At 44.5% G+C, this 14,659-nt stretch overlaps 1 protein-coding gene across 3 annotated transcripts in view; it reads left to right on the top strand.

The window, feature by feature from the left end:
* The window catches only part of TRPM4 (transient receptor potential cation channel subfamily M member 4), a 197,893-nt gene that overhangs the window by 97,405 nt on the left and 85,829 nt on the right, over positions 1–14,659 (top strand). The gene's annotated exons all lie outside the window — the stretch shown is intronic.

The following is a 14,659-nucleotide window of genomic DNA, read 5'->3' as shown; positions in this document are numbered from 1 at the left end:
ATATTCCTATTTTGGGTTATTTGCAAGACCCAAGCATGATACCAGAATGAAAATTAGCTGCAATTTGAATTTTTTGTTTTAGGAAAGGAACTAGTTGCACAAAAAAGTGAAAAATGTAATTAAGTAACTTACTATACAGTATATTAAATGTCATATATGAATTGCAGGGAACAGGGAGACACCTACTGGTGATCACTGACCTTGCAGTGTTCTGGTCCATGAACCATAGTGTCACCAGCAGCTATTTCAGCTGACCTTAAAGTACACAACATACATACCTATCACATGTCTCTCATTTCCCTCTGGGTCCAATAGGCTGGTGATTGCCTAGAACAAGGTACTAGAGTTGAAAAAGGCAGAGTTGTTGGCTGGCTGCTTAAGCAGAGGCATATAATCAGCATCTTTTTGTATTTCCCTTTCTGGTCCCAGCTGATGTGTTATGGTGGAAATAGTGGGGTATCGCCAGTCTGTTAGACTCAAGGAACAGAAGTATGCTTGAGGAGAGAGTACGAGGGTTCTACAGAAAGTTTCCACAATTTAACACATACACTATATTGCCAAAGTATTGGAACGCCTGCCTTTACACACACGGATGGTGCTAGATTATTTTGCACCCAAGGCAAGATCAGCTACTTGCAACCCACCCAAAAAAAAAGCAATCAACAAAACATGATTTCTTTTAATTTGAAAGGTAAGTGCCAAAAGATGCCACCAGCACTAATATTAAAGACATAATCAGTGTCAAGGAGGGACTGTATCTGTGGCTATGGGGGGAGATAAAATGCTGTGACAGAAGGCAGCCCAGCCCACACACACAGAAAGGAACGCCTGAACTGAGCGATCCCACACAGTAACAGATCCAACACAACACACTGCCACCAACACTGACACAGATCAGCAGGTCCAGTAGGCACCAGAAGAGCAGGCTGTGGGATTGTGATGTCATTAATCACTGCCACATCTGCCGGATCGCCGACTGGCCGGGTCACACTCACACAGACACAAGTCCGCTGATGAATAGGAAGAGAAGGGATGGAATTTCACAATGATCAGCAGCCACTAGCTGGCTTGCAGTAAGGAACTGAGTCTGAGAGGAACACTGGAAGGAGCAGCAGCTCAGCTACTACACTGGCCCCAGACAACCGCCATCTTTTTTTGCCTTTTCTTTCTCCCCTATTCTGTCCCTCCCCTCAGCTGAAGGATCATTCATGATGTGGCGGAGTCCCAAACAGAGAGAGTGCCGGCCTGTGCTGTGCCCAAAAGTCCATCTAGTTCAACCAAAAAAAAAGTTATAATCCTATACCCACAGTTGATCCAAAGGAAGGCAAAAAACCCAGCAAAGGACGATACAATTTGCTCCTGCAGGGGAAAAATCCTCCCTGATCCCCCGACAGGCAATCAGATATTCCCTGGATCAATTTTACCTAAAAAGGTTAGTATCCAGTTATATTATGTGTATCTAGGAAAGAATCCAAGCCTTTTTTAACCACTTGCCTACTGGGCACTTATACCACCTTCCTGCCCAGGCCAATTTCCAGTTTTCAGTGCTGTCACACTTTGAATGACAATTGTGCGGTCGTGCAACACTGTACCCATATGATATTTTTATAATTTATTTCACACAAATAGAGCTTTCCTTGGTGGTATTTAATTGCCACTGATGATCATTGCCAATCTGTTTTCTGACAATTGCCAGTTATCGGCAGTACTTTCCTCGCGCTGTGACAACGTGAGGAAAGTGCAGCCGACAACTGCATTTACCTGGTGATCGGCTGTGTTGTTGGACACAGCTGATCACGTGGTAAAAGGCCGTTTGTGATTGGCCTTTTACCACATCACGTGATCAGCTGTGTTTGTAGTACACAGCGATCATGGAGATCACTGGGTGGGCGCTGCTGGGGGCACGCGGGAGGGTGTCATATGATGCCCTCCAAGAACTGGACAACCACGCTGTAGCCGTCGTTCAGCTATAGCCCGGTTGTCAAGTGTTTAAAGCAATCCACTGAGCTGGCCAGAACCAACTCTGGAGAAAGTCTATTCCACATTTTCACAGCTCTCACTGTGAAGAAACCTTTTTGTGTTTGGAGATTCAATTTCTGTTCCTCCAGACGTAAAGAGTGCCCCCTTGTCTTCTGTGAATAACTCTACACTCAGTTCATTATATGAGCCACTGATGTATTTATACATGTTGATCATATCCCCCCTTAATCTCCTCTTCTCAAGAGAGAATAAATTCAGTTCCTCTAATCTTTGCTCATAGCTGAGATCCTCCATGCCTCTTATCAGTTTGGTTGCCCTTCTCTGTACTTTCTCCCGTTCCCCAATGTTCTTTTTGTGAATTGGTGCCCAAAACTGAACGGCATATTACAGATGAGGTATTATTAATGATTTGTACAGGGGTAATATATCTCTCTCTCTGGAGTCTATACCTCTTTTAATACAAGAGAGGATTTTGCTTGCTTTAGAAACCGCAGCTCGGCATTGCATACCATTTATTAAGCTTGTGATCTACCAGAACTCCCAGATCCTTCTCCACCATTGATTTCCCCCCATTGTTCTCCACCTAGTATGTATGATGCATGTGTAGGTAGTGTACCGGTGTGGGCTCCCCAGGATACAGTGAAGTCACGAACGAGGAAAGCAACACCAGCTTTTGCCACAACAGAATTTTACTTAGATGTGGCAAATAAACACAACCACAAATGCTGGAAACATACAATAAATTTACATACACCCAGCCCAAAGGCTGAGACCCTTGTGCTGCACGGCGCCTTCTGATGGATGAAGGCAGAAAATGAAGTAATTTACCTACTGGTGGGCACAACTAAGCTGCCACAACTTACCTGTTATTACCCTAAAAGATCAAGAATCAGTGTATGGGTTTATGGTATGGGCTAGCCTGTGGTGCAGCACAACAGCTTACAATTTTACAAAAATCTACAGTATTCCCCCTCCCATAACTGGTCCTGTAGCACGTGCCTGAGTATTCCTTCTGAGCAAAACGCCAGTCTGGCTTGAGTTTGTGGGATTCTATCAGCTCTCCAATGTGCAATGTCACTTTAAGTTATGGAGTCCTTCTAATGATCAGTAACAACACTTGTGGCCTGACACAAACGGAGAACCTAACTAACGAACTAAAGGCCTGGACTCAGTCTCAAGGCGCCAACACTGAAATGAGGTGCGTGCATGATCTTACCGACCCGGGTCTGCTTTGCATCCGCTGGTGACTCTGAACAGAACAAATGTCTCTCCAACAAGCATGCAGTCTCGCCGTATATGTTGCTTAGTTCCTCTGCTCTCATCAGCATTCCTGGCAGCAATCTCCTCAGCTTCCTGGCAGCAATCTCATCAGCTGCACTTAGCTGCAGCTCTGGTTACGGAGGGATGCTTTCACACCTGGATGTCATCAGATTCTCAGCTCACAGGGCCCCTTATTCACCATGCTCCAAAAACATGGTGTTATGGACCACCTGGTGTACTCCAGCAGTCCACAGGACAGGATTCCCCAGGGCGTGGAGTCTAAGCCCCAGTCCGCTTGTTAACCAGAGCCCCTGATGGTGGGGATGGGCTTGGAGCAGACAGTGACCAGGTCGCGGCCCCTGAGTACACCCACCTGAGGTAGAGGAATAATGACAGGTGGAGAGCCTGGTGTGAAGAGGCAGACAGGTCTAAAGAATAGCAGCTAATCCGTGCGGGTTGGATGGATGGCTGAGCAATAGCATTTTCAGACGGGCCAGGTCAATAACGGGCGGACAGCGTGGTACAAGACAGCAGGCACAGATGAATCAGGTCACTCGCCGGGTCTGGTAACAGAAGTTCAGATCAGAAGGGATATCCAGAAGAGTAGTCAAACGAGCCAGAGGGTCAGGGCAGGAGAATATCAGCAAGGTCAGGTTCAAGCAAAGGTCAGCAACAGTCAGGAATCAACTCACAGATCACAGGAACAAGATCAGACCAATACGGCAACTTGTGTCTGTGCAGGGCTGGTTTAAGTAGCCCGCCCTGCGCCTGACAGGCGCAGCCTAGGCCCTAGTGCCTTCCCAGCGTCGTCATAGGTGACGGGTGCGCCTGGGTCCTAGTGCCCTGCTGCCTGCATGTCTTGACAGACACCTACGCATGTGCAGACCCATGCGTCGTGATGGTCCCTGACACATGGCTTCTCCCTCTCCTTCCTGTTTTCTCTCCACTCTGTGTGAAAACTTCACCTCTTCATGAATATAGAAATATCTATGCAGTCTGAGGCTGTGTTATAAAAACAGTGACATCTTGTGGCTAAACTGCAGAATGTCAGTCAAAACATTTAATTTACTCCACACAAGCAGTATTCAAACAATGAGAGCTGTTTCCCCATCTCACATGCCACCCTACTAGAGGTTGTCGTCCTCGGCAACCCTCCCCATACAAACTCATTCTGGGCATAATGCTGTGGGGGCACACCAGCATTGGGCCTTGTTGACCTTCGTAGAGTGACAGGCTCAGAAGCACTGGGGATGTCAGACACATTTACTGGGAGAGGAGCTGCTGACCGCTCAACACTTTCCCTTGGTGGCAAAGTTGCTAAGGTTGGAGCCTCTGTGGGTATCGGGGCAGGGACAACCCACCGTTCCTCCCCCTCCTCTAAGGGGATTTCCTCTGTACTCTGAGCAGGAGGAGCCATCCCCTCCACACACACTGGTTAATCTAAATTACAACGCCTCAACATGTTACGGTGCAAGTTTTGTGAGGGCCCCCCAGTCCCTATTACCTCATAGACCGGGATGACAGGGTCTACCCTCCTCTTCACCGTGTATGGGACCGCCTCCCACCGCCCATCCAACTTTCCAGACGGTCGCATGGCTTTAACTATCACTCGATCACCCGGAGCATACCCCTCCTTCTGCACTGGTCTTGGATTGGGGTATACCACTTGTCTAAGACGCTCCCCCACAACCTTGTGGAACGCTCTCAGCCGGCGGCTGTGCTCTTGCACCCATGCGGTAGTATTTCTTGGTGATAGCTTCATCGGATCGGGCATGTGGAGATGTTCACTCTCCCGTCCGGCTCTCCCAAACATGAGCATACTGTATGTGGGGAGTATCTGGTGGTACTGTGTACCCTGTTATTATAGGCCCACATCAGTTCAGGTAGGTATTCGGGCCACTGAACTTTTTGGCGGTCCTCCAGAGTCTGCAGCATCTGGAACAAGGTGCGGTTGAACCACTCGCACGCCCCGTTTCCCTGGGGGTGATACAGGGTGGTGCGGGAACATTCGATCCCATACAGTTGGTACAACTCATTCGAGTACCATGAAAACATGCCCCCTGGTCCGAATGTATTCTCTGTGGACACCCGAACACCTGTATAAAGTGTTTGCAGACCACTGCAGCGGCCGACTCTGCCGTCTGGTCTCTGGTGGGTACAGCCACCGCATACTTTGTGAAATGATCTGTCATGACTAGACAATACGAGTGTCCCGAGGTAGAATACCCTATCTGTACATAATCGATCATAAGGAGCTCTAGCAGGTGGCATGGATGAGCACTGAGAGCTGGCACTGATGGACACTGACAGGTAGCGCTGCTGAGGCTACACAGATCATCAGGGCACACTGATCATCAGTGCTCTGATGATCTGTATACATGTCCCCTCCGAGGAATGCCGATTACCGGCTCTCCTCTTCTCACGAGCTGTCAGCGTGACAGCTCGTGGGGAGAGAAATGCCTATAACCGGCATTTCCCTGTTTACATGTGATCAGCTGTGATTGGACACAGCTGATCACATGACCGAGCCGACATCTTCGGCTCTTTCCGTTGATCGGTGATCCACTGTGTCTGAGGTACACAGCGCACCGCCGATCGCCATGCTGAACGCTCCGGGAGCCGCACATGCGCGGTGAGAATGGGAGAACGTCATATGACGTCCTCCCAGAATGAGAGAACCACCTTTTGTCTGTCATATTACTATATGGCGGGCAGGAGGTGGTTAAAAAGTAAGGGTCCCAACACTGAACCTTGGGGTACACCACTGAGAACCCTAGACCATTCAGAGTATGAATCATTAATCACTACTCTCTGAATACAATCTGTTAGCCAGTTTTCCATACATTTACATACAGATTTTTCCAAGCCTGTCAACTTTACCTTACACATTAGCAGTGTGTGGAGAACTGTGTCAAATGCTTTTGCAAAATCCAAGTATATCACGTCCACCGCCACCCCTCTGTCCAATGTTTTGCTCACTTCCTCATAAATAGAAATCAGATTTGTTTGACAACTTCTGTCTTTCATGAATCCATGCTGTCTGTTGCTTAAAATATTTTTTTCCAGCAAGAACTCATCTATGTGGTCTTTTATTAAACTCTCCAGTATCTTCCCAACTATAGAAGCTAAACTAACAGGTCTATAATTACTTTAAAAAAAAAGAGCCAATGTATCATCTGGTGCAGTGTCAATACCATGTCCATTATGGACAAGAGCTCCCCCTTGCTCCTGCTCTTTGTCCCCAGTCACCTACTCTAGATTTATTTGTAATTGTCCTACATTCTTGGACCTGACCTTTTTTACTATTAATATATTTGAAGAATTTTTTGCTGTTTGTCTTGCTATCTTCTGAAATCTGTTGTTCGTTTTCAGTTTTTGCGGCCTTGATTTCCTTTTTTACATATTCTGTTTATATTCTTTGAAAAGTTTAAACGATGATAGCATTCCTTCATTTTTATATTTAATAAAAGCTCTTTTCTTATTTTTTATAGCTTTTTTAACTTTGGCCGTAAGCCACATAGGTTTGATTTTTAGCCTTTTAACCATTTGCCCTCCTGTGGATTTACCCCCCTTCCTGACTAGGCCATTTTTTGCGTTACTGTGCTGCATTACTTTAACTGGCAGTTGCGCGATCATGCAACAAATTGAGCTTTCTTTCTGTGGTATTTGATCACCTGTGCAGTTTTTTTTTTTTTTTGCCCTATAAAAAAAAGACTGACAATTTTGAGGAAAAAAAGCGGTTAAACTTGTTGCCCATGGGAATCTATTTTGCAGTGTGTTCACATAATCTTTTTGAAGAACGCCCAATTCTGTGTTGTGTTCATCGATGCCAATATTCCCACCCAGTCTAAGACTTAGAGAGCAGCTCTCAGCCTTGGAAAAATAGCTCTCTTAAAGTTGAGCTTTTTTTATATTTCCTGTATGTGCTTGTTTACAGCTAACAATAAATGAAATCATGTTATGGTCACTGCTACCCAGATGTTCTTTTATATGGACATTAGTAATATGCTCTGCATGGTGTGAGATTACCAGGTCCAGCAAAGCATCATTTCTAGTTGGGGCCTATATGAACTGTACCATAAAGGTATGTTTATACATTTTTTTCCCCTTAACTGTTCCTGCAGTGCCATTACTCCAGTCAATTACCGGGTAGTTAAAATCCCCCATTATTATCACTGTCCCAGCCCTTGCAGCCCTTTCGATCTCTGCAAGGAGCGGAGTCTCCACCTCCTCATTAACACTGGGTGGCCTATGACAAACTCCAATGATAACCTTTTGTAGTATGCACCCTCTTGTGCAGTTCTACCCATAATGCTTAAGCCTCATCACACTCTCCATCAACTAGATCTCTTTCACACTCGCTGTGAGATCACTTCTTACATAGAGGCAGACACCACCACCTTTCCTTTTTACCCTGTCTCTCCGAAAGAGAACATAGTGAGGAATATTATTGGCCCACTCATGTGAAGAATGAAGCCATGATTCAGCAATACCAATTAAATCATAATTCTCTTCATGCACCAAAGCTTCCAACGCCCTCATTTTGTTTGGCAGACTTCTGGCATTAGTGAACAAACACTTTAATTCACTGACACCTTTTTAACACGTATTTTGCATATTTTTTATTTATGTACAAATGGTACCAATTCCAATGGTTGTTTGGAACATGGGCACCTTATCACCTGCCATAGCCCTCTCCCCATCTTTCCCCATTCCACCCACCAATGACTGACCCCTGTCTGATCTGTCTGCCCCATTATAATGTAATTCTTCAACCCCCCCTTGATTCTAATTTAAATACTCCTCCAGCCATCCTATAAACCTTTCCGCAGAACAGTAGACCCCCTTCCATTTAGGTGCAAACCATCTTTAGCATATAGGTTGCATCCCAATGAAAAGTCAACTCAGAGCTCTAGAACAGGGTCTCCGAATTTTCTAAACAAAGGGGCAGTTTACTGTCCTTCAGACTTTAGAGGCCAGACTGTGGCCATAAGGAGTAGAAAATGTCCCATTGTTGTTGTCTTTGGTAGGAATTGTTCCCCGTTATTGGTAGGAATTGTGTCCCAACATTGGTGTCATTGGGAGGAATTGTGCCCCATCACTGGTGTCAATGCAAAGAATTGTGTCCCATCACTGGTGTCATTGGAAAGAAATGTTCCCGTCTCTGGTGTTATTGGGCCCCATTATTTGTGTCATTAGGATGAACTGTGCCCTATCATTGGTGTCATTGAGAGGAATTGTGTCCCATCATTGGTATCATTAGGAGGAATTGTGCCTGTTCATTGGTGTCAGTGAATGAAGTAGTGCTCCAAGGGCCAGATAAAAGTAAGCAAAGGGACACAGTTTGGAGACCACTGCTCTAGAAACCCAAATCCTTCCCTCTTACACCAATGTCATCCCAGTACTAGTCCGTAGATTTCAGTTATGAGTTGGCCCATCTATAATCGCTTCAACTCTTTTGGGAAGGCTGTACACAAGATTTAGGAGTGTGTCTATGGGAATGTTTGATCATTCTTCCAGAAGCACATTTGTGAGGTCAGGCACTGACGAGAAGGCCTGGCTCGCAGTCTCCCCTCTAATTCATTCCAACGGTTTTATTGGGTTGAGGTCAGGACTCTGTCTGTGAAGGCAAGTCACGTTCCTCCACCCCAAAATAGCTCATCCATGTCTTTATGGGCCTTGCTTTGTGCACTGGTGCGCAGTCATGTTGGAACAGGAAATGGCCATCCCCAAACTGTTTCCACAAAGTTGGGAGCATGAAATTGTCCCAGATTGTCTTGGTATGCTGACACCTTAAGAGTTCCCTTCGCTGGAATTAAGGAGCCAAGTCCAACCCCTGAAAAACAACCCTACACCATAATCTCCAACCCCTCCGCTAAACTTTACACTTGGCACAATGCAGTCAGGGAAGTACCATTCTCCTGGCAATCGCCAAACCCAGACACGTCCATCGGATTGCCAGACAGAGAAATGTGGTTTATCGCTCCAGAGAACGTGTCTCCACTGCTCTAGAGTCCAGTGGTGGCAGGCTTTACACCACTGCATCTGACGCTTTGCATTGCACTTGGTGATGTAAGGCTTGGATGCAGCTGCTTGGCCATGGAAACCCATTCCATAAAGCTCTATATGCACTGTTGTGCTAATCAGAAGGCCACACGATGTTTGGAGGTCTTTAGCTATTGACTCTGCAGAAAGTTGGCGACTTCTGCACACTGTTCGCTTCAGCATACACTGACCCTGCTCTGTCATTTTACATGGCCTACCACTTCGTGGCTGAGTTTCCCAGTTGCTTCCACACTGAACATTGGAAGAAAGGGAGGATCAGAGAAGACAGGAGCAAACAGCACTTTTACTCAATGCAGAGGAAAGCCCTTAGGTTCCACAATGAGTCCATCAAGCATGCTTTACTGCATATACAGACTGATTTTACTGTCGTGGGTTTAGTAACACTTTAACATAGAAAAATGAGTACCATACGCACTAAGCATAATTACACATTGGTAGTACCTAATTCTTGGCAACCAATTGAGTTTTCCTATTGTACAGCTTTCTTCTTCTGCAGGTAAAATGTTACTAAACCCAGGACCCTGCATTCACTATATCTGGTCTTCCATGGTACACAGAACCATGGAAATGCAATTATTGTAGTAAATATCTTCTGCCTGGCAGTACTGGGGTTGTTGGTTCAAATCCCAACCACGGCACCACCTGTCTGGAGTTTGCATGTTCTCCCTGTGCCTGCGTGGGTTTCCTCCGGGAACTCTGGTCTCCTCCCACTCTCCAAAGACATTCTGGTAGGTTAATTGGCTCCTGTCTAAATTGTCCCTAGTATGTGTATGTATGAATGTAAGTTAGGGACCTTCGATTGCTGATCATATGCGCCCTCCAAAAGAAAAATTAAAAACTCTCTAGCAATACATACTAAACTGAGCATGTGAAGAGTGTATCCAAGGGCTCTGTACTATCAGCAGATGGATTGGGAACTGTGGAAGAAGGAGAGAATCAGAGAAGACAGGATCAAACATCCTTTTTACACATTGCAGAGGCTTAACCCATTAGGCTCCACAGTGGGTATAGCAAGCGTGATTTATTGCATATACAGACCGATTTTACTGCTGTGGGTTTAGTAACATTTTAATGGTCATTAAGGAAGCAACGGGTGTTGGCACCTTTTGTGTCATTAACAACCAGTGACATCACCCAGCCTCATTCATTTACTGACCTGGAATCCTGGATTGGGGTAGTTAGAAGAAAAAAAAAAAGGCATGAGGTTTCCACTATAATTCATACCAGGCCGCTCAGGTCTGATATATAATTTAATGGATACCCCACCCACAAAAAAAAGTGGCATTGTCTAGTATACTAGTATGGATTTCAAGGGGGAAAGAAAAAAGTGCAGGGTCCCCCTCCTAAAATCCACACCGGACACTTATCTGAGAATGCAGCCTGGCAGGCTAAGCCATACCAGGCTACAAACCCTCACCATGGGGGGACTCTCAGGCTTAGTACCTTTTCTCCATGTTGATATGGACAAGGGCATCTTCCCACAACCCTCGCCTGGTGGTTGTGGGATTCTGTAGGTGGAAATCTTATCAGAATCTGCAATCTGTACATACATCAGCAATCAGCCAATTCAAACCTCCTCGCATGCACTCCCGCATGCACTCCCCTGTTGCAGAAGCTTTGAGTTTAGGGATACTGCAAAAGAGGAAATAGTTGACCACACATGTGTGGGGGTTTCAGAGGTCACTTCTGTGCTGGTGGGGTTGACCAGTAATAGCTGGGAGTGTCTTAGCAATAAACGGTATAAGTATCCTCCTGTGTTCCACAGACTGCCTAAATATAGCTAGCTGCTAACATCTACACCCTATACCGGGTGTCGGCAACCCGCGGCTCCGGAGCCGCATGCGGCTCTTTTTCACCTTTCCTGCGGCTCCGGAGCACACTGCCCACCAGGTGACAGGCAATAGGGTCTGCAAGCCGCGGCTCTTTTAATGCAGCTCTTCTGTGTGCCGGGCGCCCGCTGGCAAACATTGGCTGTCAGGATGTAGGCGGGGCAGCCCGGATGTAGGCGGGGCAGCGTGACGAACTCCTCTCCTCTCACAGTCCGCCCTGAAGACCAGAACGGCGCGGGAACCCAGCGAGAGGAACGCGCGGAGCAAAGGTAAGTGAATTCACACAATATGGGGAATGAATTACTATAGGGGGGATGAATTACTATATGGGGGATGAATTACTATAGGGGGGATGAATTACTATAGGGGGGATGAATTACTATATGGGGGATGAATTACTATAGGGGGGATGAATTACTATGGGGGATGAATTACTATATGGGGGATGAATTACTATATGGGGGATGAATTACTATATGGGGGATGTATTTTCAGTTTTAAAAATGTTTCTCTCAAAATAAATTTCAATCGTGGTTTTGGCGAGATTTGGCTCAGTCGAAAAAAAAGGTTGCCCACCACTGACCTAAGGCTATGATTGTGATTATGACAATACACTGTGGCCCTGATTAACCCTTTGCTTACTGGGCCCTTATACCCCCTTCATGACCAGAGCGTTTTTTGCAATATATGCAGTGTCGGATTTGTTTTAAATGTTGCAATGGTTTTGCGGCTCCCAGTCTTTTTTTCCCTCTCGGAAACGGGTCCAAGTGGCTCTTTATGTCTTAAAGGTTGCAGACCCCTGCCCTATACCATGGGACAAACAAGATACAATGTCAAATATTGGATGAAGCGCTCTGCTATAGTGTGCTATGTACAAAACCAAGATATTAAACACATATATAAAATATAAAGACAAAAGTGACTAGTGCTTAATAATTAATATAAAACCAGTCTGCCCCCAAGTGGCTAGAACTGGTTATACATGTGCACACACAACTGAATAAAAATGTAGGATTTATTCACTGGAGTGACACCTTGGTCTGAACACTATTTGGATGAAGAAGCACTTATATTATTTCCTCACAGAAGAGTGATAGCATGATTTTTGCACATGATTATACTATATGTATATTGATTGTTATTTAAACACTTGGCACTTTCTGAAATAATTCACTGTGATTTTTTATTTTATTTATTAAGACACTATTTATGTAATTTAGCACTTGGTCACTTTTTATTCAGTTGTGTGTGCACATGTATAACCAGTTCTAGCCACTTGGGGGCAGACTGGTTTTATATTAATTATTAAGCACTAGTCACTTTTGTCTTTATATTTTATATATGTGTTTAATATCTTGGTTTTGTACATAGCACTACTATAGCAGAGTGTCTTAGCAATGTCCTAGCAACAAGGCAGGATGGTATAATGCCATCTCTGGGAGCTTTTAGGCCAGGCTGTGGGAGGTATATAAATGACTTACAGCTCCAGCAAGGGCATTATTCAACTTTAGTCAAACCTGCATAGTTTGTTGCAGAGACGTCATCCCTTACCTGCATAGGCAGTTTTTTAGTAAAGGTGGACAAACCCTATATGTTCTTCTCTCAGTCAAGACAGATACTGGCAAAAGTACCCTAAACCCAGGATGCATTCCCTGCACCTTCCTATTGCTTTGTAAGACACACTCACTGTGTGTCATTAAACACTAATAACAGTCACACATGGCTCTCTGTTTATTGTGCAGTACAAATAATACATGAAAAAGTTCCATACTACATATTATTACATCATGGGCATGTGCAGTGGACAACACAGGGCCACAATTTCCACAATTGCCCTTTATTAGAGTGCAGCGATATGCAGTAAAAGTAACACAGGACCCTTTAAATTGCTGGGCTGTACATCATGTACCTACACTAGCAGCCTTTAAAAAAATATACTGTGCAAATGCCTCAAGCATTTGCACAGCTTCCATGAATAAACACTGTAATGTGTCTAATATGTTTATATCCTATGATCATCAGCTCCATCTAGTGACCGTAATGCAGTATTTTTCTGATTGAGGTATTTCAGGAAAAAAAACTCCATTATGACCATTAGCTGGAGCTGGCAATCATAGGAAATAAACATATTAGACACATTACAGCGATTATTCCTGTCTGCTGTGCGAATGCAAGTGGTAAATATTTTTAGAAATGGACCCACTGACCAGACAAGTACGCAGTTTAGGAAAGTCATAGTAAAGTTAAAATACAATATTTGTATTCCTGGTTTTGTTGGTGACTCAAAGTATTGAAACCAGAAAGTGAGCATGACAGCCAGACAACTAGCATTTAGCAAGTGAGAAGCCAGTGAGGACATCCTCCATCTTTCTTTCAAGAAAGGCTAAGGAATATCTTATCATTGGGTTTTTCTATTTTACTTGTCATCTGCAGCTTCTCAGGTAATTATAGATCTGTCTCAGGCTGTTTACTAGGCATTCTCGGGAACAACGCACATGTCAGACATTCAAAACAGGTTTGTGCTTCGGCTGCATGTCCAGGCGACAGATACAGACTGTTTTGTGCTCTGGTTTTTTCCAAAGGACATCATGCAAATGCCTGTGTTTTGTGAATACATGGTTAGTACATTTCCACTATCAGATACAGTTCTGCCTTCCCTACCAGTTATTGCCTCTCTGTGGGCCTTCTGCCCTTTTTTTTCTTTAAATTATTCTAGCAAGAAAGGTATTGGATTTTGTGCTTGAAAAATAAGGGTGGCAATACATGATACAATTTTTTTTTTGTACAGTTATCCTTTAGATTTATCAAAATCATATATTAAGAGGTCAAACCTAAACACTTTCAATTTGTATGAAATCAGGCAGGCCCTTGCACTACATAGCTGAAGGTAAATCTAAAGGAAATTGAATAAGAAAATTGCATAATATGTGGCCAACTTAAAGTGTTACTAAACCCTCAATAGTAAAATAAGTCTGTATATGCAGTAAAGCACGCTTGTTATACTCCCTGTGGAACCTAAGGGGTTAATCCTCTGTATTGTTTAAAAATGCTGTTTGATCCTGACTTCTCTGATCCTCCCCTTCTTCCTGTGTCCCCCTCTTATCTCCTGATAAGACATCGTGTAGAGACACATACTCAGTTTAGTGTGTATTGCTAGAGAGGGTTTTTTTTTTTTTTTTCCTTGGGAGAGTGCATGTGATCAGCACTGTCCAGGAAGAGATCAGGGGTTCTGCATCCTCCTAGAGTAGAAAGAAAACTCCTCCTACAAGCTTTAACATGTGCCTGGCTGGACACTGAAAGAAGTCACAAGACTGGTAAAACTGCTGATGATAAAAGGGATTTAGCAGTTTATATTTACTAAAATAATTGCATTTCCATGTTTTGTGTACGGTGGGAGACCAGATATAGTGAATGCAGAGTACTGGGTTTAGTGACACTTTAAGACCTTATTCAAGCTGGCACTGTCAGACCTGTGTATAGAATACATTTCTAAATGTATGTAATAGTTTTACTGGTGTCATTCG

The sequence above is a fragment of the Staurois parvus genome, unplaced genomic scaffold (genome assembly GCF_062004578.1).
Source record: "Staurois parvus isolate SC_StPar_1 unplaced genomic scaffold, SC_StPar_1.0 ptg000108l, whole genome shotgun sequence".
Taxonomy (NCBI): Eukaryota; Metazoa; Chordata; class Amphibia; order Anura; family Ranidae; genus Staurois; species Staurois parvus.
This window is presented reverse-complemented; position numbering and strand designations above follow the sequence as displayed.